This window comes from Capra hircus, chromosome 1 (assembly GCF_001704415.2).
Source record: "Capra hircus breed San Clemente chromosome 1, ASM170441v1, whole genome shotgun sequence".
Classification (NCBI taxonomy): domain Eukaryota; kingdom Metazoa; phylum Chordata; class Mammalia; order Artiodactyla; family Bovidae; genus Capra; species Capra hircus.
Genome location: NC_030808.1, coordinates 143,523,213 through 143,550,014, shown reverse-complemented (window position 1 = coordinate 143,550,014; position 26,802 = coordinate 143,523,213). Strand labels below are relative to the sequence as shown.

The following is a 26,802-nucleotide window of genomic DNA, read 5'->3' as shown; positions in this document are numbered from 1 at the left end:
AGAAAAAATCAGATTACCTGCAAAGAAGGGATAGCCTGACAATGGTTTGTTAGCAAACAAAGGATGTCAGAGGCCAGCACACAATGTCGCACTGAAAGGACCCAACAGCCAACCTGGATTCTACAACAGGCAAGCCCATCTCCAGAGCAGCAAGGAAACCCAAACAAAAGTAGGGAAAGCTTGCCACCTCAGAACCTGATGAAAGGAATTTCTGATGCAGGTACACTTGAACAGGAAGAAGGGAGCTCAGATGGAATGCCAGAGATGCAAAAAGAATAAAGAGCAAAGAAAGAGGCAGGTACGTCTGCAAATCTAAACGAGACTAATACTGAGGATAAAGCAGCAAAGGCTAGTGGGTTAAAAAAGTTAAATATACAATAACACTTGGAAGGGGTAGTGGGGTGATCTCAGGTCCTTGGGTTCCCCCAAGAGTAAAGTACAAGTTAGTTTTAGACATTTGATAAATAAGTATGTTGTAATTTCTGGAAAACCATCAAAGGTGCAGAAAAAGTCTATAACTTCCTAGTGGTAGAGGTAAGAAAAAAACAAAAACTAAGAACGGATCAATAACCAACTCAAAAAAGAAAGGAGAAGGAAAGAAAAAAACAGCACAGATAAAATAGTAAAATATAAGATGGTAGATTTAAACTCAAATCTATCTGAAATTACATTTACAATGGCTCTAAAATTCTTAATTGTCAGAATTTTTAAAAAAGAATATCAAACTTCAATTTAAAATACCATTAAAAAAAAAAAAAAACACGTTAATTATATTGAGTTGGCCAGAAAGTTTGTTTGGGTTTTTCCGTAAGATGTTACAGAAAAACCCAAATGAACTTTCCGGCTGCCCCAACATGTATATGTTTACAAGGCACATCCAAGACTTAAAAATAAAAAAGAGGTAAAAATTACAGAACAGAAGGAGTACACCAGGCAAATACTCCCCAGAGGCTCAGCTATACGAATCTCAGACAAAGCCGACTTACAGGCAAGACACGCTAGCAGAGACAGACGATTGCTTCATACGACAGACATGTCATGCATGAAGAAGATGCCGCAATTTTAAACCGTGTCGCTAATAACACAGCCCCAAACATATAAAACAAAAACAGAATGCAAGAATTAGTAGGCAAATCCACAATGATAACTGAAGATTCTAACAGACCCGCTCTCTGTATTTGATAAAATAGATAAAATAAATGACTGAAGATACAAGAGTTGGCAAACATTTTTCTGGAAAGGGCCAAAGAGTAAATATTTTAGATTTTTCAGGGCACATGAATAGAGACCACGGCAATACATAAACCAAGGACGTGGATGTGATCCCATAAGATTTATCTTTAGGGACTGCCCTGTAAGTCCAGTAGTTGGGACTGTGCTTCCACTGCAGAGGCCACAGGTTTGATTCCTGATAATTAGGGAACCATGATCCCACATGCCATGTGGCATGACCAAAAAATAAAAGTTAAAACAAAACAAAAAAAGAATTTATTTCTAGAAATAGGTGGCAAGCCAGATTAAGCCTATGGGCTCTATTTTTGCCAAGACCCAATATAGGAGGTTTAAACAACACGATTAATGAACCTACCAAAACTAATCTCACCTATCACAGAATACAGTCTTTTCAAAAATGCACAGAGCATTTATAAAATGTGACTATAATGCTAGCCATAAAACAGGTCTCAACAAATTTCACAAGACAGGCATCAATCAGAGTATATTCTTTGACCAAAACTTACTGATGCAAAAGAAAAAGGTAACAAAAAAGACACTGGGAAAAATTCTCATACACTTGGACGGTCCATCAACAGAACGGATGCTGAAGATGTGGTGCCGACACACGATGGGATCTCAGCCGCAAAAAGGAACAGGACTGTACAACCTGCCGAGACATGGATGGACCTAGAGGCGGTCAGAGTGAAGGGAGTCAGAAAGAGAAAAACACTATCGTATCGCTTCTGGAATTTAGAAAAAAGACACTGATGAACCTTTTTCCAAAGCAGAAACAGAGATGCAGATGCAGAGAATGGTCGCAGATGGATGTACGGATACCAAGGAAGGAAAGAGGGCGTGGGGTGAATTGGGAGACTGGGATTGATGCGATACACTATTGATATTATGTATAAAACAGAGAACTAATGAGAACCTCCTGTTAAGCACTGGGAACTCTACTCCGTGCTCTGTGGTGACCTAAATGGGAAGCAAACCCCCAAAAGAGGGGATATATGTATATGTATAACTGGTTCACTCTGCTGTACAGCAGAAGCTAATACAACATTGTAGAGCAACTGTACTCCAACAAAAATTAATTTTAAAAAGTAATTAACAATTTAAAAATCAATTAAGATACTATACTAGAAAAATCTGTTGAATGAAATAGTAGCAAAAATGTCATTTCGCAACTTTAGGCTGCAGCTAAAAGTTCTTAAAGGGATCAAAGGTTATACTTTAGGGGAGAAATTTTCAGAAGGCTGAAAACAAATGACATAAAACATGTTAGAAAAACAAAGTAGATTAAGAGGAAGGAAGGAAATAACCTAGAAAGCAGAAATTAATGAAACGAAAAACATGCAGAAACCCACAAAAGTGAGTCTTTGAAAGGATGAGCAAACTTGGCTGTGTTTTGGCAAGAAAATCAGGACACAATGAGAGACTGCGCGGACAGTGTCAGGAGGTCGGGGAGGCACAAGCAGATGCTGAGGGATTTTTCCAGAGGGAATCAGGAGCCGCTTCTGAGCAGCTCCTGATGTGCAAACACAGCTAATGGGACAGATTCCTAGGAACAACAGCTGACCACCACGTGCTGAAGGAGCTACAGAAAACCGAAAGTGCGCCATGATCTTTAAAGCCCTGAAGCGTCAGCCACAAGCCACCCCGGAACCCTGGACACCAGGACCCCTGCCTGTGCCCTCACCTGGAGGCACTGCCGCCCTCGCAGATGCCCGGCACCCCCGGGCTGCTCTGGTTGGAGCCTTCTTAAATTGGCTTGTGTGAGAAACTGGCCTCCACAAATGGAGAAGATATTTAACCGAAAGTGTTTACTCGAGAACCAAGTGTGACCTCAGAGAGGCAGCCTGCGCACAGTGGAGACCGAGAGCGAGTGGGCTGTGCGTGAGCGTGCTGTCCAGACACTGGAAGCTCCTGCTTGGGTCTGAGCCCCACCGCATGGGGCCCCTCTGAGGGGGTGCTGGGGGACACTGTCCAGACCCCAGTCCCGCTTCCACGCCCAGAACCGGGTCAGGACACATCCTTGATCTGAAGACCAGAGCTCCCATTCCAACAAGGTCTCTGGGGCTGAAGGTTATGTTTGTGAAGGCAACACAGAGCATCATTGTTAGCCAATTGTTAAGGGGCACAGGGGAGTCAGGGGAGGGACAAAAGAGTCAAAATATACAACAAGCAGCTGCTGCTGATCCAGGCCAGGCCAGCACTCAAGGTCAGCCCTGGATGCCCCAGAGCTCAGCTCGGGCACAGGTATGTGTGTCTCACACACACACGCACACACACACACAGAGCAATAAATGAAACTGCTGAGACAGGGAGATGATCCCTTCTGAGCCCACTAGAAGGGAGAACAAAGCAGGACAGGCCCAGTACACCCAAAACCAGAAACTGAACCCGCGGCATAGATAGCTCAGTTGGTAAAGAATCCGTCTGCAATGCAGGAAACCCCGGTTTGATTCCAGGTCTGGAAGATCCTCTGGGGAAGGGATAGGCTACCCACTCCAGTATTTTGGGGCTTCCCTTGTGGCTCAGAGACTGAACTCGTGGCATAAACATTGGGGCCCGTGCAGAGCCCCCGCTTGGTCTTCTCCCCAAGACACAGAAACACAGCTTCGTGCCCTGAGGAGCAGCCTCAGAGCCGCACAAGGACGGATGGGCGAGGCGCCCTGCCTGCTCTGGGTGCACAGCCGGCAGGTGCCTCCCTGGGGCAGGCCGCCAGCACCTCTGATGCCCTCAGGGGCACTTTAGAGGGAAACAAAGCTCTGTGCCACGTGCTGAGCCATGAAAAAGTCCAGCGCCAGGGTGAGAGGGGTTGTCAAGCTGGCACAGAAGCCAGCACTTCTGAGATGGACAGACCAGCATCCGGGCTGGCCACAGGCTAGTGGGCAGCGGCCTCGCCCGTGTTCCAGAAAAGGGCCAAACACAGCAGCAAGTGGCTTCTGCAGAAACAAGACCCACCAGCCTCTTGCTTGGCATCTGAGGGGCAGAGGGGAGAAGCGTTGGGTGAGAGATGGTTGGGACCCTTGTCAGCCACCCAAGGACGCATGCGCCAGTTTGGGGAGGAGCTGGCGTGGGGCTCAGCTGTGTCCATCTCTGTACCCTCTGCAGGGCTCACGGCCCTGGGTCTCTTGGCCAAGTGCTGTCATCCCTGGCAGCCCCGCCGGGACTCACCATCACCCCCTCATGAGGCATCGCTGCTCTGACACACATGTGGTGCCTCACGTGTGACACCACTTTACAAACTGTCTTCACACGTGATGTTTTCTAACCCTCATGAGCCCCCGGGCGAGCAATGAGGAGCAGAGGGCCACTCCTGAGAAGTGTGAAGTCACTGGCTGAGGCCACTTAAGCCTGTGGCCCATCCCACACCTCCACGGGGAAAATCAGTCTACCTGCCACCAACCTGCATTGTGTGTGTGCGTTTGTGTGTTAGCTGCTCAGTCATGTCCAACTCTTTGCGACCCCATAAACTGTTCCCTCCAGGCTCCTCTGTCCATGGGATTCTCCAGGCAAGACTACTGGAGTAGGTTGCTATTCCCTTCTCCAGGGGATCTTCTTGACCCAGGGACGGAACCTGGGTCTCCTGCAGTGCAGGCAGATGCTTTACTGTCTGAGCCACCAGGGAAGCCCCGACTCATACTGTGGACGTTAACCAACAGGGGACAGTGTGGGTTACGATGCTACCGACGTTCATTGTAGAGCAGGGACAAAGCCTCTGTTTGCTGGATTCAAAACCAGAAATAAAGTGGAAACAAAAGGCTACCAGGCACCCAGAATGGTGGTATTCTCTCCATCGTTACTGGTGGGTGTGGAGACAGGTGTGGTCTCTTCACGGTAAGTCTGCTATGTGGGTCTGCAGTGTTGGGACGGGCAGGATGCGCTCAGCAAGCCACCCAGGGGAATGTGGTGCCCGCAGGACTCACCACAGGGAACAGAAAAAGCTCCAGGGCTGGCTGCTGACCTCACTGTTCACACCACAGGCCCAAGTGCAGCCCTGTGGTCTCTACCCAGGGGCGGAGCAGGCAGATGGTGAAGGTCAGCAGTGGGACGTGAAGTGAGGAAAGCAGCCCATAGACAGCCTGCACGATGTGAGGTGTGTGCGGGTGCGTGTGTGTGTGTGTGTGTGTGTGTGTGTGTGTGTGCATGCATGTGAGCATCTGAGTACATGTGTGTGCATCCCAGCTGGGGAAGGTGTCCTGGCAAACTGACAGCTGGAGGATGAGCAAGAATCCACCAGGCAAAGGTCCAGGGTGCAGCCTCAGGGGAGAAGCCGAGACCGGGTTTTGAGGGGACAGTGAGGACCGAACAGAGGAGATGGCATCCCCTGAGCATCACCACCATCAGCAGGGGCTGGAGCGGGCAAGGGCAGGAGCAGAACTGGGCTCACTGAGATAGAACCTCAATGGCCACAGGGAAGGGATCTGATGGGAGCGGGACTGGAGGCAGTCTTGGGTGAGGCAGGGGGCGATGAGAAACATGGAGGAGGGGGTCGTGGGTGGGGCAGGGCCTGGCCTGGACACATCACCCCAGGAGGCATGTTCACGGGTATGGGAGAAACGGACAGGAGAGGACTGCTGAGGTTGGGGTGCCTGGTCCAGGGACGCACAGGCTGCAGGGGACCCTGTGGGCCCAGGGTTTAAGAAGCAGAACTGACAGGACAGTGAGCTGGGGTCATGGCCTCCCAAGTAATTAAAACACAAGGGAGTCTTGGAGATCCACAGTGGACATGAGCTCGGGCAGACCCCGCCCCACCAAGACAACATTCCACGTGCCTGACGGTCTTTCCATTCATGTTTAATTTCTATTAATAGCTTTGAAATCTGACATGTTAGATTTACTAATCCCCTTTAAAAATTCACGCTCTTTCACCTTCACTGGTATATACCATACACTGCAGACGTATGGCAGTTTTTAGCTACCAAAAGCATTGCCTGGATGGTCTGCCTGTTCTAAGACAACAGACACCACCTCCGTCGCATGGACAACAGAGAAGTCAATGGGAAGTTAAGTTCACTGAGGACAAAATCAGAGTCACGTTTTGCAACTGTGTCCCAAACTGAATAAAGCGCTTCACGGAGTGCAGGGAGCGAGGGCCTCCGACTTTCCACATCCTGGACACTGCTCTTGTCCCTGGCGAGGCAGTCCTAGGCCAGGACAAAGCCCCCGAGGTTAGCTGAGTCCCTCAGGGCTACTCACACCATAGCATTCCTTAACTCCCACAATTGCTTTATTCACCAGGATTTGTGTAGGTTCACCTTGGGAATCTCTTCAAGCTCTGAGTTCTGTTTAGGGGATCAAGTTCCTTCTTTGTCAATGACACCTTCAGAAGTCCCCTCTTATGAATCCAGGAAATAAACCTATAATGGTTTATTTCTAGATCAGCCCCGCTCCCGGGCTCCTGGGAGAAGCAGAGCCCCTCCAGGGAGACAAAGTCTCCTGAACACAAGATCACAGCCCAGGGTACAAAGCACATGAGAACTGAGCGTCAGGGAGTGAGAGGCAGCATAGCAAATGCTCAAGAAATTTAGACTTCAGTATTATTTTAGGTGTTTTTATTATGTTGGCATTATTCTTTGCAGTATATAAAATAAGTAGGGCTTCCCAGGTGGCACTAGTCAAAAAGAATCTGCCTGCAATGCAGAAGACCTGGGTTTGATCCCTGGGTTGGGAAGATTCCCTGAAGGAGGAAATGGCAACCCACTCTAGAATTCTTGCCTGGGAAATCCCATGGACAGAGAAGCCTGGTGGGCCCACAAAGAGGTGGATGAAACTGAGCACACATATGAAATAAGTATGCTTAGAGATAAAAGAAGAACTTGGAACAAGTGCAAAGAAAAAAACACCAAGCAAGAGAAGAGCCAGGTTTGGAGAGAACTACCGAGGACATTTAAGAACGAGAAACAGGGACTTCCCTGGTGGTCCAGTGGGTAAGACTGAAAAGACTCTGATGCTGGGAGGGATTGGGGGCAGGAGGAGAAGGGGACGACAGAGGATGAGATGGCTGGATGGCATCCCCGACTCGATGGACGTGAGTCTGAGTGAACTCCGGGAGACGGTGATGGACAGGGAGGCCTGGCGTGCTATGGTTCATGGGGTCGCAAAGAGTCGGACACGACTGAGCGACTGAACTGAACTGAACTGAACTCCCGATGCAGGGGGCCTGGATGCAATCCCTGGTAGGGGAACTAGATCCCACTTGCTGCAACTAAAGATCTCACACGCCGCAGCTGAGACCCGGTCCAACCAAATAAATCAATGAATAAAGATAATATATTTTTTTAAAAAGGAATGAAAACTAGGACCACTGAAATGAAGAGCTTAATGTGCAGGTTAAGTAGCAGATTAGACAGAAGATACAGCTGGAAAACGAGAGGGGAAGATGGAGGAATTCACTGAGAATGTGGTGATAAAAAAAAAAGACTAAAAGACAAACATGAGCAAGAGTGTGAGGCTTGGAAACTGGTGTGAGAAAGTCAAGCATAAGGTAAGTTGAAGCAAAAGTCAACAGAAGAACGGCTGAAATTTTTCCAGAATTCCCGAGAGACACAAAACTTTCTCCTCAGGAAGCACATTGACTCCAACGCAGGATAAATAAGAAGAAACCCACTCTAGAGATGCCACCATAAAAACAAAGAACACTGGATGTAAAAGGGGCCATGAACACAGTGGAGAGGGAACATCACTCACCCAGGAAGGCCAGAGGGACCACCAGATGACCCCTGGAGATGGTAGGCGGTGACACGGTATGATCCATGTCTGTGCCCTCTGCCCGCAAGCCTTCTGAGCTGAAATCAATAATAAATGTAAAATCCCCACGCACTTAGAAAATAAAAGTACCTTCCATATCACTCATGGGTCACAGAAGAGTAATGACAGATATTTAAACCCTCAGAAAAGGAGAAGAGGGTGGCAGAGGACGAGATGGTTGATAGCATCACTCATTCAATGGACACGAACTTGGGCAGACTCCAGGAGATAGTGAGGAACAGGGAGGCCTTGCATGCTGCAGTCCACGGGGTCACAAAGAGTCAGACATGATCTGGCAACTGAACAACCATAATGCTCAAGAACTGAACAATGATTCTAAAGTGAAGCCGATCAGTCATGTCCGACTCTTTGCGACCCCATGGACTGTAGCCAGCTAGGCTCCTCTGTCTGTGGAATTTTCCAGGCAAGAGTACTAGAGTGGGTTGCCATTTCCTTCTCCAGGGGATCTTCCAGACCCAGGGGTCGAACCCAGGTCTCCTGCATTGCAGGCAGATGCTTTACCATCTGAGCCACCAGGGAAGCCGAACAGTGATACTGCTATACTCCAAAATATACCAGACACAGGACTATAGCACCAGGAAGAAATGTTTACCTTTAATTCTTATGATAGAAATAAAGCTTGAAAATTAAGAAACTGTGCTTACAAAAATAACAAAGAAGTTAAGCTTTCAACTCAATAACCTGTAAAGAGATCACCAGGGAAAAAACCCAGAAAGAGCAGAAAGAAATGATGACAATGGAAGGATAAATTAATGTCAGGAGAACCAAGAATGTGATAGACGTGAGAGCTGGTGGAGAGTCGGCTCTTTGTGAGCAGCAAGGAGACAGATGAACCTCTGCTGAGTTAAACTGAGAGAAAAGGAAAACAAACACAATGCTAGGGATGAAAGGTGGAGCTTAATGTCAAATACCATGGAGATTAAAAAATTAAGAAAATATTAAGACCTTTTTGCCAAGAAATTGACAATGTTCTTAATGTGGACCCTGGGGTAGAGAGGTCTAAGATGACTCCAAGGTTCACACCTTCGAGGGTGGGCTGGGCCTAGCGACTGGCTTTTGAGAAAAGCAGTGGAAGGTGGCCTCCAAGATGGGGTTTACAGCACTGAGCCTTCGACTAGCTGGCTCACACTCTCCCCCCCTCTTGCTCTGATGGACAAACTGCCAGGATGGACAGAACAACTGGCAAAGACCTGAATCCTGTTGACAGTGTGAATGAACTTGAAGAAGGACCCTTGCCCTGTCTCGCCTTTAGATAAGACTGCAGCCTCGGTGACACTTGGTCACAGCCCGTGAGAGACCTGGGCCTGAGGAACCAGCTAAGCTGAGCCTGGATTCCTGGACCACAGAAACGGCGAGATGGAAAGTGTTGTTGAAAGCCAGGAAGTGCTGAGGTCACTTGTTACACAGCAACAATGCAGGTCACTCCTTAGAAAAATAACACCAAATCTTATTTTAAAGACTAGAAAACCTGGACAGATCAGAAGCTAGTAAAAGAATCAATCAAAATGCAAAAATCTGTCGACACAAAAGCCAGGCCCAGGCCGAGAAACACATCACCTCAATCTCACATGGAAGGTAACACTGCCCACTTGGATGATGAGATGAGTGTAACCCGGCCCCAAACCCTTTGGGACAGTACAAGAGAGGACAGTTACAAGCCATGCACATTTCTAAACAAAGGTGCAACAAATTCTACACAAAATCTCAACACACCAAGTATGGTAATGGAGTAAAATACATCACGGTTGAGACGGGGTATTTCCTGAAAAGCAGGAAAATCTACTCAAGTACTTTTACCACATTAACTGATAAAAGGAGAAAATTTTATATGATCAGCTCAACACACACAGAAAAAGTCTTTGATAAAGCAACATCTTCAGTCAAATATTCACGACATCTATCTGGAGAAAACCATAATTCAAAAAGATACAAGCACCTCAGTGTTCACAGCAGCACTATCACAACAGCCAGGACATGGAAGCAACCCAAATATTCATCAGCAGAGGAACAGATAAAGATAAAGGTACGTATATACCGTGGAACAGTACTCAGCCACAAAAAGAATGAAATAAGGCCATTTGCAGCCACGTGGATGGACCTAGAGACTGTCATACGTAGTGAAGTCAGTCAGAGACAAATACCATATGATAACGCCTGCATGTGGAATCTTAAAAAATGGTACAAATGGACTTATTTACAAAACAGAAATAGAGTTACAGATGTAGAAAACAGATGGTTACCAGGGGGTAAAGGGATAAATTGGAAGACTGGAATTTTGATATATGAACTATTATATATATTAATAAAATAAATAACTAGTAACACCTACTATATAGCACAGGGAACTCTACACAATATTCTGTAATGCCCTATATGGGAAAAGAATTTTTTAAAGTGTGGAACTATGTGTAACTGACTCACTTTGCTGTACACCTGAAACCAACACAACATTGTAAGTCAGCTACACTCCAAAAGGAATTTAAAGAAGAAAGCAAGGGGAAAAAAGTATATATGGTTCCTATTTTTCAGAAAGAAGTCAAATACTTGTATAAACAAGACCACTCTTTTAACTGGAAAGGGGAGTCTACAGAAAAATAAGCATTCTCTCTTTTATTTTTTGTAACTTGTTTTAAATGGGTTAAGGTGATCTGAGGAGATACAGTAATACATTGTAACTCCTCCCAGCTGCACTATCCCACCCCTTGAAAGAAGTAACCACTTACCCCTTGAGTCTCTTCCCAGTATGTCCTCATTCCAACAAGACAGGAAATCTGGGAAGGGGTTCTTACCACACACACCCCATTCCATATAGTTGCCCTAAACCCCGCCCTCTCCCCAGCAGTCCCTGGGACACAGCACGCATGCTGCTGTGGCCATCCTGCCCATGTGGGACCACACACCAAGTGTGCCTAGATGTGGAGGCCGCTCTGCAGACATGGCCGTGCTTCTCTAACACCCCCCAGCTCACATTCACACCAGCGCACCTTGGCTCACGTCTGTGCCCACACCTGGCCCAGGCACTCTACATTTTGGCCACCCCGGTGGAGCGGGCCGGCATCTCACCAAGCTGTTATTTTTGCATCTTCCTGATAACCAGTGAAGGTGAGTCTTGAATCTCTTCATCTCTTTATTTCCTTCCATCTGTTAGCTCCTTTGCTCCCAGGAGGAGCAACTGGAAGATTCGGAACTAAGCAGCCTCCATATTTGTACCAACACCAAACGGGAAAACTGAGCAGATTCCCTGAAAACCCAGAATAATGACCAAAATGCCCCATCACACTCGCATGCAGTACAGTCCTGTCTTGACAACCCTGGCCCAGGCAGCAAAACAGGATGGGACAATGCCAAAGGTGTAAGGAGGAAACAGACACTTTCTGTCCATGCAGAAATCCCCCAACTCTGCAAATTATAAGAAAAAGAGATTGGCGAGGTGCCTGGACAGCAATCAGTATCCAAAATCCACTCCCTTTCTGCTCAACACCAACGAGAGTTAGAATTTTTTTTAAGTAAAAAAATAAATAAAATGTGAAAACACCATTTATAAAAATTAACAAAAATAAGGACACCTGGGAATAAATTTAACCACAAAGCATAAGATAGAGTGCAGAATAGGATGTAGAGAGCCCTAGTAAAACCATGTAAGAAGACTGACATTAATGGAAACACACCACCTCTACGGCAGGAAGACCTCATACCATAGACATGAAATCCACTCCCCCCACCTGCCGCTGATCTACAGAATGGGTGCAGTTTTGATCTAAATCCTTGACAAAGTTTTTCAGGAAACTTGACACACTGCTTTTAACATATACACAGGAAAACAAAGAGCAAGATCAGCCAGGTGCTCTAGAGACCCCGGGTGGCAGGGGGAGTGGGGTGCATGCCCAGAGAGCAAGAGGGTCAGGTTGAGGGGCCACCCATGCAGACGCATCGACCAGAGGGGCAGAGAACCCAGTGGAGGGAACTGGACACATGATTGCAGTAGCCCCACGGGTCAACAGGGAAAGAGGGCCACCCGGCGGAGGCTGGTATCAGGACAACTGTACTCTGCATGGGGACAGAGCCCCTACCTGTCACCACCCAGAAGCCACTCTCGAGGGACGGAGGGCTTCAGCGTGGAAAGCAAACAGTCCAACTTCTATAAGAAAACAGAGGAGAACACACAAGTGACCTCAGGACTTCTCAACTGCATTCGAAAAGCTGAAAAGGTGGATAAACTCTATATTACATTAAGAATTTCTATTCATCAAAACAAAGTAAAAAGACCAGACCCACCTAAGCAAGACGCCTGAAGCACACTATAGGACAACAGATTATTATCCTCAATACACAAGGAAATACCTCATACAGAACCATATGCAAGGAATACATAAGGAAAACCTATCACCCAACAGGAAAACAGGTGAAGGGATTCACAGAGGAGGAAACGCATCCAGCAGGAAGTGCAGAGAGAGGCCCAACCCCATCTACCAGGAAACAAATCCAGGCCACCACTAGTCACGTTCTGTATCCGACCTATTGGCAAAACTTTCCCTATTTGGCACATGGGATCTTTAGTCGGGGCATGCAGGATCTAGTTCCCTGACCAGGGATGGAAACGTGTTCCCTGCCGTCTTAGCCACTGGACCACCAGGGAAGTCCCTCCACTTGCAAAACTTAATGACAACTCCAGGTGCTGAAGAGCAGGTGGGTCCACGGAACACCCTGCGGGGGGCTGTGCAGTTGGAGTCTCTCCTATCTCTGCAAACAGCCCAGTGTAGGCATCACTGCCTGGACTTCCCTGCCCAGTGGTCCCCTTCAGAGAACGCTAGAGGGCTGCATGGCTCCACACGTGTAACCAAGACGTGTGGACACAGAACATTCTATCAAAGTATAGAGCAAGATTATACTTGGGGGATCATAGCTCAGTTGGTAAAGAATCCGCCTGCAAAGCAGGAGACCCCAGTTCGATTCCTGGGTCGGGAAGATCAGCTGGAGAAAGGATAGGCTATCCACTCCAGTATTCTCGGGCTGCCCTTGTGGCTCAGCTGGTAAAGAATCCGCCTGCAATGTGGGAGACCTGGGTTTGATTCCTAGGTTGGAAAGATCCCCTGGAGAAGACAAAGGCTACCCACTCCAGGATTCTGACCTGGAGAATTCCATGGACTGGATAAGTCCATGGGGTTGCAAAGAGTCGGATACAACTGAGCGACTTTCACTTTCAACACTTTCATAGAGCAAGATGAGGAGCTCCTTCCACTAAAGGCATTTGGTATCAGTAAACATTACATTTTGCAGACTTCATCTTTACATGGACCTTGGGAGGACCTCCTATAGGCACCCGGAGACACACAGAGCTCCTTTGTTCTCTGACTGACACCTCTCTGGGTACCAGCTTCTCCTTCCCTCCACCCATCCTCACGGACCCCAAACCTGTTTCCAGCAGCCATGCTTGAGATAGGAAAGACAGTTCTCCTGGTTCTCATCTGGACATGAAATCCTGGGGTCTTGTTTTTCATCTTTTTGTTTGTTTGCCTCTCTTGCATGCATTTTGTCCTCATTTAATTGGCTCACTGACTTCATTTTGAAAATTACACAAATATTTTAGACAAGAGGTTGTAAAAATAGTGGCCCACAGTCTAAATTCAGGCAGGAACATCTTCCATTTGCCTGCACAGCTTGTTAAAAATAAATAATTGCATATAAAGATCTAGGTTTCTGGCTGGTTTCAGCAGCCAAAGAGCTAGTGACTTGGGTACCACAGCTGCATGGCATGTCTGCTGGGGGTCCGTGGCTGGGGGTCAGAGGCTAGGGGTCACTGGCTGCAGGTCAATGGGGTCAGTGGCTGGGGGTCAGGCAAGACACATCTGAGAGAAGAAGTGTACAGTCCTCATTCATGTTTGCGTGGCCACCCTGGCCTAGCACTTGTCCCATCTGTGTTTAGAATTTTCACATATAGCTTTGTTTACCAAAATAGAAACATTTATACCAGATAACAGGCTTCTCTGGTGGCTCAGATGGTAAAGAATCAGCCTGCAATGCAGGAGACTTGCGTTCGATCCCTGGGTTGGGAAGATGCCCTGAAGGAGGGCATGGCAACCCACTCCAGTATTCTCACCTGGAGATTCTCCATGGACAGAGGAGCCTGGAGGGCTACAGTCCACGGGGTTGCAAAGAGTCAGACACAACTGAGCGACTAAGCGCAGCACATACCCAATAACTCATTAAAATTTAAAGAAGAGAAATGCCAGGTACAGAGCACTTGGGGCTCCAGGGAAACACCCTGCTGCCTTGGAGCTTGGAACTGAACCACAGGCCACCGATGCACTTTCTACCAAATGTTCTAGAACTTGAGTAACAGTAGTAAGTGCCCATCTTAGGAACCTAAACACACTGCCCCATGCTCACACATGTGTGCTCTGCCCTTTGTCATTTATCTGCAAGAGTCTGCTTCCTCTCATTGCTGGACACTCTCTTTTTGTATCAGTTCACCACAGCAGTCATGTATGGATGTGAGAGCTGGACCATAAAGAAGGCTGAGCACCGAAGAACTGATGCTTTTGAACTGTGGTGCTGGAGAAGACTCTTGAGAGTCCCTTGGACTGCAAGGAGATCAAACCAGATCAAACCAAAGGAATTCATTCCTGAATATTCATTAGAAGGACTGATGCTAAAGCTGAAGGCTCCAATACTTTGGTCACCTCATTCAAAGAGCCAACTCATTGGAAAAGACCCTGATGCTGGGAAAGGTCAAAGGCAGGAGGAGAAAGGGACGACAGAGGGTGAGATAGTTGAATGGCATTACTGACTCAATAGACATAAGTTTGGGCAAGCTCCTAGAGACGGTGTAGGATGAGGGGCCTGGTGTGCTGCAGTTCATGGGGTCATAAAGAGTTGGACACAATTTAGCTGCTGAACAACAACAACACTACTTATAGTAAAGGAGCCAAAATAAACACTCATGGAACCCAACAGACTGTAGGGCTTTTCCTAAAACTAAACCAAAACTTTGTCTGGGCCAAGGGATCATTTTTACTGTCCTTCTACTTCTGTGGAGTCCAAGTCACTAAACTTTGTCTTTGAGGCTGTGACAGCACTTTGACACACAGAAGGCCCTTAAGAGAGAACCTGCTTCCCGGGGTACGGGGGAGGGGTGCCTGCCATTCCTGGCTGCAAGACACAGGGTGGGGCTGAGGACCCCAGGCAGACCTTCTCAGAGCTGCGTCTGAGGCCCATCCTCCCAGTCCTCTGCCCTGTCTCCCACCCCACCCCACACAGGCCAGGCGCAGGATCACCCCTCCTCCCCTCCCTACAGCTTCCACAGCAGCCCCCCACAAACCTCCTGCACTTCCCACCTTGGCCTCCTCCTCTCATGGAACCTGGACAGGTGAAGTCTTCATCCAACAATCTGATTTGTGTTAGTCTGGCGAAAATCGCTGCTAGTGAATCATATTTTGCAAGGTATACCATCGATTACTTTCTCTCTGAACCTAAGGATTAGGTGACGTGTATCTTCCCAAGAAAAGGTGCATTCATTCATTCATTCACTCAACCAATCATTCCAGTTAGCCTGGAATAACCGTCTAATTAGAAGCCAAAGTATGAAAAGCATTAACACAATCATCCACACATTCTCCACACTGAGGGTTGATACCCATGGGCTCACAGGCCACTCCCCTACCCCAGGGGTGCACCCCTGGGGCTCACAGGCCTCAGAAGGGCAGAACTGGTAAAGGCGTTCCTGCTGCAGTTTCTACTGCTGCTCCCAGCAGAACTCACTACTAACCTTCTTGCTGCTGGTTTCATTCCCCGCCCACTTTCAGAAAGGAACCGAGGAGCCACATCAATGATGCAAGGCCTCCCCGGGCCACCTGGGGACAGGCCTCTCGGCTGCTGGCGGGCGGCTCCCACCCTGAGCGCCCAGCTTCAGTTTTTAGTCCGGTGTGATGCCAAGTTCTCCTGCCTGGGAGAAGACTTCTGCCTGTCACAGTATCAAAGGACACGTTTCTTTCAATTTGCTAACACCAGCATCTACAATGTATCCTATCCATGACCTTCTAGCTGCGCTTGGGAAAAGATGTGGCCAATTCGTACAGGGCCAAAGGCCCCAGCCCTGCAGCGGGAACTTGGGCCAACTTTCCCCGTGGATCAGCTCCTCCACCTCCAGAAAGACATATAGGCACTGCCGCCCGATTATTTGTGTTTCAGTTTCTGGCACTTTACTCGACACATAATCAGGGCATGGTGAATTCTTCTAAATAACTAAATAAGAGTCTGTACGAGGCTGAACCAGTACTGTGTTTGCTTAAAATCCAGCATTTTGAAATGAGCAATTTAAGGCTTCTTAGGTGGCTCAGAGGTGAAGAATCCACCGGCAATGCAAGAGACACGGGTTCAGTCTCTGGGTCAGAAAGATCCCCTGGAGAAGGAACTGTCACCCCACTCCAGTATTCCTGCCTGGAAAATCCCATAGACGGAGGAGCCTGGCGGGCTACACACAGCCCATGGGGTCACAAAGAGTCAGCATGACTGAGCAAGTAAACAACAGCGGCAACAATTTAGGACTACTTTTAATCATTAGGAAGTGGTTTCAGAAACAACAGACTAAGTCCAAGTCATTTCACTTTACAACATGAAGCAACTTATTTAAAATCTCAAGCATTCCTTGGTTAACCAAAAGTAAAATCTATGAAACTTCCAAGCAATCGTTTTACGAAATTTAGTCCAACCTTCCTGTAGCTATACATTTCTCGATGAGAAGATTGAGTAAAGATTCCATGTCATACAGTACAAATCATTAAGAAAGGAATAGATAAATGCAGCCAATTGCATCCAGTGCTTTGCTCTGGATTAATCAGCCACAACTTGTAACAGTGAGATATTAGAGTTTCTGATGAGGCCCAAGAGAGGATAGAAAGACAGAAGCAGAAGCCACTACTTTTGCCCCAGGTGGACTCTGACGGAGTCAGGGCCTCACTGCTGAGAGCAGGGGATGGAGTACTAACCTTCGCTGAAGCTGATCTCTGAGTCTGCTCCACTGGGTCAGGCTGAAGGCCGGTTGGAAGGTGTGTGGTTTGGAGTCAAATGTGATTGGACATGTCAACAACACCCTCCCCACTCCAGAAAAGCCAGTAAATTCAACTCTTCTCAAACACAGTTTCTGGATTTCATTTCCCCTGTTTATAGGGATTTCAACATTTCCCTCCCATCTCTGATTTGACTAGAGATAAAAATGTTCACCAACTCAAAGAGCCGGACACGACTGAGCGACTGAACTGAACTGAACTGAAAAATGTTCACAGATGTTTAGCAGATTGATAGAGCTGAGAAGACGGCGACCAAGGATCTCAGTTCAGATTCTGGTCATGCCGATCTGTGACCCACCCTTCAGGAGGTAACGAAACCTCTGGCTTTTCCCAGACCACTCTTCTCCAAGGCTGAAGTGCAATTCAGGGGTGTCACATGTAAAGGCCTGATCCTGCATGTCAGGAACCATGCTAGCAAACGTGGGAAGCAGAAGTAAAAACAGACAGACAAGGGCCTTCCCTGCTGGTCTGGTGGGACTCTGCTTTGATGGCTGGTTAGGGCGCTAAGATCCCACATGCCATGGAACAACGTAGTCCACGTGTCGCAACTAAGATCTGAAGCACTCGGATCTTATATAAATGAATAAATAGTTCTAAAAAATCACTTTGGTGGATACACTTCTTCTAACTTCCAAAATGAACAACGTTCAGGTTGCTTCCCTGGCCCTGGCACCCAGACTTGTGACAGACACACAGAAAGTCAGCTGGCCCTCCCAGGCAGCGCAGAGTCCTTGCCGGAGGTGGCTCCTAGAACCCACACCCTGGCAACTCAAGTGTCCCCTGAGCCTCTTCCTTCACCTCCTGCCACTTTCCCTGCTCCTGCACTTTCTCTAGGCCACACTGCTCAACCTCAAACCTCCGGACAGAGATGCCTGGACAGGGCCCAGCACAGCCAGTCTGCATGCGCGTGGAACATGGAGGCACCTGTCCCCCTCCGAGGCCACGAGGGCCACGAGGCCCTGTGCATGCTGAATCTCAGTCACACTTGCGTGCATTGTGGATGTCAGCCACATGGTGTGTGTGAACCTCAATCACATGTCCTCTTTTTTTATACAAGGTAATCAAGAAGGTTCCCTCAGGGCTGAGAAAAGGATACAGAAGTGAGTTGTAACAGGCCAACTCTGAAACTTTCAGGGAGAGGAGGAGTCGAGTTAGGATGGTCTAGAAAAGGGGAAATGACCCAATTAGAAAAAGTTCAGAGTCTCCCTGAGACCCCCCAGGAAGCTTTTCAACAGCAGAGGAAGTTGATTACCAGCCTGGGGATGACCACAACCAGCCTGCAGAGCTGTCATTTAGAGCCCCAGGGGGTCCCCTGGCCTCTCCCACAGCACACAGCCGCCACACACCACCCGGGATCTGGGGTCTCCGTGATTCCACCCTTAATATGGGTGTCAGTTATTCTAGTGAGACACAAGGCCAACAGCCCACCGTCATTTTTCCTTCTGGTAAGATCGAATTTCCTACAGAAAGGAACCTAACTGCTCCAGTATTCTCTAAGAGGAGGTTTTATATTGTGCCTAAAAAAAGTCTGGGGAGCCATTTATAAAATCATTTTCCCTATTTCACCCAACTTCTTTCAAAGTTGGAAGAAAGGAAGAAAGGGAGAAGGAGGAGAGACAGAGAGGACCCGCACATTATTTGCAGGCAGCTCCATCCGCTAGTCATCGCCCCTTCCTGCGACCCCGGGAGGGCAGCATCAGGCGTCCCTGGGCCCTCTGGCCGGCCCTGGGGGTGAAGGTGGTTTTCCTCCCAAACAGCTCTTGGATCATTGACCGGCCCCATCACCTGACTGGAACCGTGGAAATTCACAGTCGGCCTTTGGTCCAAACGTCAAAGTCAAATCGGAACGCTCAGCCCCACAGCCTGCGGTCTCACCTGCAGCCCTCCCTCCGGGCCGAGCAAAAAGTGAAACTAACCCGTGGCCGCAGCGCGCAGGGTCGGGGGCGCGCGCGGGGTCCCGGTTGCCAGCTCCCCGAAACCCGGCGGGGGCGCGTGGCGTCCACCCGGAGCAGAGGGGCCCAAGGAAGTCCGCGGGGCGAGGGGCAGGGGTGTTGTTCCCTCGCCTAGCCCGGCTGCCCGCCCCTCCTAGGACGCCCCGGCCCCAGCCGCGCGCCGCCCACCCCGGCCCAGCGCGCCCGGCTGCAGTGCCCCAGGCCGGCCGGCGAGGACGGGGACAGGCTTGGGCCTGGCCGGCCGAGGCCCCGGAGGCTGGGAGGGAACCCACGGCCCGCCGTCCCCAGTCCCGGTCCTCCAGTCCTCCCGCAGGCCCCGCTCCCGGCGGAGCGCAGCCGGCCTGCTGCGCCGCGGGGCCCGGGTGGGGGCGATCTGGCGAGGCAAGGGGGGCCGATCTCGGGCTGCGGGGAGGGAGCCGACCTCGGGGCTGCGCCGCTCACCTGCAGCCGCCGCCACCTGCTCCTCGCGCGTGGCCCCGGCGTCGCCTCCGCTCCGGGCCGCTCGGTCGCTGCGCTCCGGCCCTGGGCGCGCCCGGCCCTGCGTCGGGCCTCAGCGAGTGCGGCGCCCGCCGCCCCCGGCCCCCATCCCGCCCCGCCCGGCCCGCCGCCCTCCGCCCTCGGCCGCGCCGCCCCGCCACTTCCTGTGCGCGGCGATCCCACAGTTCCGCCGGCGCGCGGGGCGGCGGGGACACGCGGGGGGGGGACACGCAGGGAGGGGACATGGGACCTGCGGAGGGCACACGGGGCGGAGACCGGCCAGGGGCACGCGGGGAGGGAATACGAGGGGCGAGCGGAGCGGGGACACGCGGGGGGACCCGGTGGGCGGCGGGTGAGCCAAGGGGACAGCGAGGTACCAGGGGACGGCGGGCGGAGCGCGGGGCGCAGAGGGAGACAGGGGCACATGGGGTTGGCGGCCTGGCCGGGCGCCGGCTGTGAAGGGACGCCCGGGGTCCAGTAACGGACGCGGCTGGAGGACCCGGCGGTCCTGGGGCGGCGGAGCACGTGGGTGCGGAACCGGCTAGGTGGGTGGAGGGCGGGGACCCGCGGGGGGCACACAGGGCATGCGTGCGGGGTGGGCCTCACGGTGGGGGCGGGGCACACGGGGTCGAGGAGACAGGACCACGGACAGTGCTGACCGCGTGGACGCCCCTCCCCCCAGGGGCACAGGGGTGTTACCAAGAATTAAATCCCCCCCGCCCCCTCTCCCCCGTCCACGGTTACCGCCGTGGGGAGGGGGGTCCCGGAGGCTGCCCTGGGAAACGTCCTGGGAGCCACCGTTCCCACTGGTTTCAGACCCAAGTGGGGCCCCTCTGACTTATTTACAGTTGGCTCCCGGCTGGCAACGTTGTATATCTGTATCCGCTTTTGACAATGGAGGAAGCTTCCCTGAATGGGGGTGGCGTTTGCCAGGGGGGCCTCGGACCGGCCTTGCTAGCCCAACCCCTCCCCTGTGGTCACTGACACTGTCCTCTCTTGAGCAGTTGGACAGGGCTGCCTGCGTCCCCTCAGGCACCTGGCCCAAGGGAGCAGCCAGGCTGCACAGAGGTAGAGGGTCGTTACCGCTGTGTCTGCCCGGCTCCATACCTCCATGTGGCCTGCCCTCTGCTTGAGTCCCCACGTCCAAGGTGGACCTCCTGAGCTTGGAGGAGCTTCATTTGAAAACTGCTTACAATACCAGGTGCTGTTGCTGTCTGCTGTGCCTTATTTTAAGCCTCCTGAAATTATTTCAGAAAACACCAACTAAAATAAAATAAACAGACCTGCACCTGTTCTACTCACAGTCCCTTATCCTTGAAAAAGGAGATATATTTGCAATGTTCATGCGAATTTAATACCTGTGAAGGCTGGGTCCTTGCACTGCCACCTGGACACTACAGTGGAAGCTCCACAGGCTCCTGCAGATGTGTGTCCAGGAGGTTGTGACACAGCATATATTTACCAAAAAAAATAATAAACCTGAAACAACCAACAAGACACCTCATTAAAAAAAAAAAAACTCTGAAATGTTCATTTAGCAATATTTTTCTTCTAAAACATTAAAATTGTGACTGATTCTATACTTGCTGATAGTACCTGATCTCTGAGATTTAGATAAATACAGAGCATTGAGTATCTGACCATCCCTTTTATGTATCAAAAGCAATGGATGAATATACACATCCTAAAAACTTCTGGAAGGATAAACAGACTGTCGTTGGCTGTGCTGCAAAGAACTAGGTAGTGAAGTTTAAATGTATCATACCCACACACTTTATAATTACTTTTTAAAAACTGGATAAAATGTACCTCATCATTTGGACATTTGTGCGTATGTGTGCTAAGTTGCTTCAGTCGTGTGCAACCCTATGGGCCATAGCCTGCCAGGCTCTGCTGTTCATGGGATTCTCCAGGCAAGAATACTTGAGTGGGTTGCCATGCCCTCCTCCAGGGGATCTGCCCAACCCAGGGATCAAAGCGGCATCTCTTATGTCTCCTGCATTGGCAGGCGGGTTCTTTACCACTAGGGCCCCCTGGGAAGCCCTTAGACATTTAATGCCCCCTTTATAGTTACTCTGAGACTTTAGATCAACTCAAAACACTGTATTTGTCTCATCAGCATAAATTGTCAGCAATCTAATCTATATTCAGTGGGAATCTATGATCACTCAGGCCCCAGCTGAGCAGAAATTTGCCTCTGGAAAAGCTCGGCTGAACACGTGAGCAGGGTAAACATACAAAAGGAACTTGAAAGTGAGCGGAGCAGACCTGAGCTCCTGCTCGTGTTACCAGGAGATGTGGTCACCACTACGGTTTACTGAGAGCTGTTATTTCACCTCCTTATCACAACAAGGCCACTGTTATCATCCCATTTTACAATTGCAAAACTGAGGCCCAGCCAAGCTGCATGGCTTTTCCACAGTTGCACAGCCAGCAGCAGAGCCAGCAGCCTGGCTCCAGGCCCCAACCCACCCACAGGGATGGAGCTTCTCAAGAGCGCAGTAAGGATGCTATCTTGCTAGGAAAGAAACTCAGGTCCCCAGCCTACTGAATTAAAATGGCGAAAGGATAAGTCTCACCTAGAATATTATTTGGCACAGGTATGTAGAAAGAGGGGGATGGATTTTTGCCATGAATAAGCTAAAAGAAAGTGGGGGCTGAGCGCTGAAAATGGGTATGAGCCAGGCTCTGGGAAAAGGACTATCTTGGTCATTATCTGCTCTAATTCTTAGATGAACTTGCTGGCATACCATGTCACAGAAAAGGAAACTGGAGCCTGAGAGGTGATCCCAAATCAAATGGCAGACAGCTGCTCACCCCAGGCCCAGAAGGGATCTTTCCAGCTCTGAGACAGTCTCACTGGGACCCTTCCAGTCAAGCCCAGCTCAGGAGCCAGGAGCAAAGGTGAGGGGCCAGGCGGGTCTGGAGATGGGCCATACTGCCTGACAGGTGTCTCCTAAAGTAGCTGGACAAACTGTTCGGGAATTGAGAGCCGAGGTCTAGACTATTAGTATTCTTTCTCTGTAAAACCAGGAGATCCACACCAGGACTTCCATGATGCTAAGAGTGTGCCAGGACAGCCGCAAGCCCTGGGGCTAATTCAAGCACTTTTGAAAGTCTGTAAGGCAAAGGACTTCCCTGGTGGTTCAGTGGCTAAGACTCTGAGCTCTCAACGCAGGGGGCTTGGGTTCAATTTCTGGTCGGGGAACTAGATCCCACATGCTGCAACTCAGATGCGGTGCAACTGAATAAATAAAGAAAATTAAACATAAATATTAAAAAAGAGTGTCTGGGCTTCCCTTGTGGCTCAGTGGTAAAGAATCTGCCTGCCAGTGCAGAAGACACAGGTTCAATCCCTGGTGTAGGAAGATCTCATCTGCCACGGAGCAGCTAAGCCCATGTGCCATAGCCACTGAACTTGTTCTCTGAGGCCATGTGCCCCAACTATTGAGCCCGTGTGCCGTAACTGCTGAAACCTGCACGCCCTGCAGTTCATACTCTGCAAGGAGAAACCACCACAGTGAGCATCCTGAGCACTGCAACCAAGAGCAGCCCCTGCTCGCTGCAACTAGAGAAACGTCTGTGAAGCAACGAAGACCCAGCACGGTCAAAAATAAGTAAATAATTTATTGTTTTATATAAAGAGTGTTGACAAGCGGGGAACGCAATGCAGAGGGGCTCCAGGGAGAAACCTGGCCTGATCAGCCCACAAGTCGAAGTCGGGGTCTCAAGAGTGGTGAAGCCAGTGCCCAGCCTGGACAGACCTCAGGCAAACCTCCAGCATACGGGGAAGCCGGCTGCAGTGGTGAAGCCCCAGGGTTGAACCTGGTCCCACGTTGTACTAGCTGCTCAGCCAAGTGGGGCTGACTGGCTTCTGTGTGTGGTCATTCTGTCCTGGGGACTGAGGCTCTGTGACTTGAGCACAGGGCCTGCTGAGCTGCCTGCCATGGACTGTCATGGGCATCCTTGTAGCAAGTCCCACAGGAGAGTCAGGGCACCAGACAGAGGGCAACTGGACCAGAGAGTCAGTGTGAGCAGCCGGGGTGCTGGGGCAGGTCTGCTGGTGGCCAGACACCCCAAACAGGCCATCCAAGCCTCAGTCAGCAGCTCTGAGGTCTGAGGCTCCATCCCCTTTCACAGGTATTACAACGGCCCCCAAGCGCCTTGCACCCTAACCCTTCTCTTTGTTCTGCTTGGAGGCCCCACCTGGTACGCAGACCTTGCCTGCACATTTTGCTTAGAAGTGCTTCTTACCTGGGGCACCCTCAGGGCCTGCACTCCAGCTCTGCAGACTGATTGGGGGATGGGGGAGCCATCTGGCTAATACAGAACTTGGCCTGGACTTTACGTGGGCTGGAACACCTGTTTATGGCCTGTCCACCCTGCCTTACACCTGCCTTAACCATTAAAGAAAACAACACATTACCTAGAAGTAAGAATGTCCACTTTGAAAATGATGATAAAAGCTGATCCTCATTTGAAAATAAGGTTCCCGTTCAGATGTCAAAGCTGTGCTGACTTGCTCTGTATATGCTACTGTGTCTCCTTTGAAACCTTAAAGGAGTATATTCCTGTCATGTCAAGGAGTATATCCTGGATGAGGGATCGAACCCGTGTCTCCTGCTTTGGCAGGCAGATTCTTTACCACCAAGCCATTCCTGTCATGTTTGATGTGTGTTCTCTGTTCTTACAAAGTCTAATGCTGCTAAAGACCATGCTTTTTAAGTATATATATATATTTATTTATATATAAGAGGATTTCTTATATATATATATATAAGACAGGATCTCTTAGTTGCAGCATACGGCATCTAGTTCCCTGACCAGAGATTGAACACAGAACCCTTGTGCTGGGAGCACAGAACCTTAGCCACTGGACCACCAGGAAGTCCTAAAGCTATGCTTTCTTCCTCGGTGGAGGTTACACTCCCTGGCTAGAATTCTCGACTTGAATAAAACTTTCTTCCATTCTTACTATAGACTGCTTATTTTTGTGTAGCTATCATTTATTTTTATTATGTTTTAATTGTGTTGAACTGTAGCTGATTTAAAATATTATGTTTGTTTCAGGTGTACAGCAAAGTAATTCAGATACACACACACACATAAGAATATCTATATGCTTTTCAAGATTCTTTTCCATTATAGCTTATTACAAGATATTGAGCAGAGTTCGCTGTGCTATACAGGAAATCCTGATTGCTTATCCGTTTTATATATTTAGTGTATTTGGGTTAATCCCATGCTCCTAATTTATCCCTCCCCCTCTTTTCCCCTTCGGTAATAAGTTTGTTTTCCATGCCTGTGAGTCTGTTTCTGTTTTGTATACAGATTCATTTGTATTATTTTTAGATTTTGCATAAAAGTGATATCATGTATTTGCCTTATTCTGTCTGACTTTGCTTAGTATGATCGTCTCTAGGCCCATCCGTGTTGCTGGAAATGACATTACTTCATTCTTCTTTATGGCTGAGTAATATTTCATTGTGTATGCACACTACATCTTCTTTATCCGTTCATCTGTTGAGGGACACTTAGGTTGCTTCTGCATCTTAGCTATTGTAAATAGTGCTTCTGTGAAGTTTAGGTTGCGTATATCTTTTCAAATTTTTGTTTTTTCTGGATTTATGCCCAGGAGTGGGATTGCAGGATCAAATGGTAGCTCTGTTTTTAGGTTTTTAAGGAACCTCTGGACTGATCTCCATAGCGGCTGCACCAATTCACATTCCCACCAACGGTGCGGGAGGGTTGCATTTTCTCCATACCCTCTCCAGCATTTGTTGTTTCTAGACATTTTGATGATGGCCATTCTGACCTGTGTGAGGTGGTACCTCACTGCAGTTTTGATTTGCATTTCTCTAATAATTAGTGATGTAGAAGTGCCTATTGGCCACACAGATTATTGATTTTTTTTTTTTTTTTTGAGACCAAGACAAAGGGGACGTCCTGTGCACGCTCACGTCCTCCTGACCTGCAGCCATGGGCCTCCAGATCCACACAGAGCTGGGGGGCTCCTTGTGAAGGTGGGAGCGGCTGCCTTGAGCAGGCTTGTCCACATGGTGGGTGGGCAGGGCCTCTCCAAGGAAGGTCAGTCTGCCCCTCACACCCACCCTTACCCAGATACACACCCTCAATCAAAAATTCTCATTTTTTTTTCTTTGCATCAAATTGTTTTCCAATTAGTTCTCTGAGGTTTGGTTTGTTGTTGTTTTTTTTAAGTTCACGCTGTTTCTAAAATTTCACCTGTTCAGATTGGGTGTTTCTAACATACACAGAAAAACTAACTCATCTCACAGGCCCAGTATGCCACCTGATTCCTGAGAAGTAGGGGAAAGGGCCACTTGAGTAATGTTTTGAGTGGGTTCAAGGAAATGCTTCCAGAAAAAGCCATCCACTGTCTTAATATAAGGGGAAGGGAACCTGGGTGGGTTTGAGGGGGTGGAATGCCTTCTGCACAGAGTTTTAGGCACACAAGTAAGATCATGGCATGATGTGACTAGGAACAAAACAGTCTAAAAACCCAGATATGCAGAATAACACAAGAGTTGTTTCTGGAAATAAGAAGAGAGGCCTGGATAGTGCCCTGGGCCCCAGGAAAGGAGCTGGTCTCTGCAGCACTCAGCGCATTGAGGACAAGCTCAGGGTCACTTCCTGGAAACGCATGGGAGGAAGTGCCTGCCCTTTGGCTGACTTGCTAACATCATCGGTCACAACATCTCAGCAAAAAAAAAGCGCAGGGACTTCCCTGGGGTCCAGTGGCTAAGACCTCCCCTTCCAATGCAGGGGGTGTGGGTTAGATCCCTGAGGAGGAAGTTAAAATCTACATACTTTGAGGCCAAAACACAAAACATGAAACAAAAGCACTACTGTAACAAATTCAATAAATAATTTGAAGATGGTCCACATCCGCCCCCCCAAAAAAGAAACTTGAAAAAAAAAAATTAGCCCACTCTTTGCATCAGAATGGGTTGTAGCCTGGGAACCGAGTAATTACCAAATGCATGAGTTTCTGTTCTTTGGCTTCAGGGATGGGAGGCTTTGGGTGGTGTGGGGCAGGGTTGGGGGGGAATGAGTCCTCAGGTGCCCTGCCCTGGAAAACGGAGCGGCCTCTGTCAGAACCGGTGGGGAGGGGCATGGTGGTGCCGGGAGGACCTTGAGTCCGCTGTCACAGGGACGGCTCAGCTGGGGGACAGGGCCCAGCTCCAGCCACCATCTGGGCCTGGTCTGAGCGGACAGCTGCGAACCTGCTTCAAGCTTGGGCAGCTGCGCAGCAGGCCCTCTCTGGAGACCTCAGGATGGGGGCCCACGGGGAGAAG

At 49.3% G+C, this 26,802-nt stretch overlaps 1 protein-coding gene across 3 annotated transcripts in view; it reads right to left on the bottom strand.

Annotated features, from left to right (window-relative positions):
• Positions 1-19,585, bottom strand: part of AGPAT3 (1-acylglycerol-3-phosphate O-acyltransferase 3) — a 92,181-nt gene extending 72,596 nt beyond the window's left edge. For 2 of the 3 annotated variants that reach the window (XM_018051819.1, XM_018051810.1), the window contains exon 1: positions 19,451-19,585. The gene's annotated coding sequence lies outside the window, so the exon portion shown is untranslated. Of the gene's footprint in view, positions 1-12,062; positions 12,082-19,450 lie in introns of those variants that run through there. The other variant, XM_005675655.3, reaches the window with a different exon arrangement.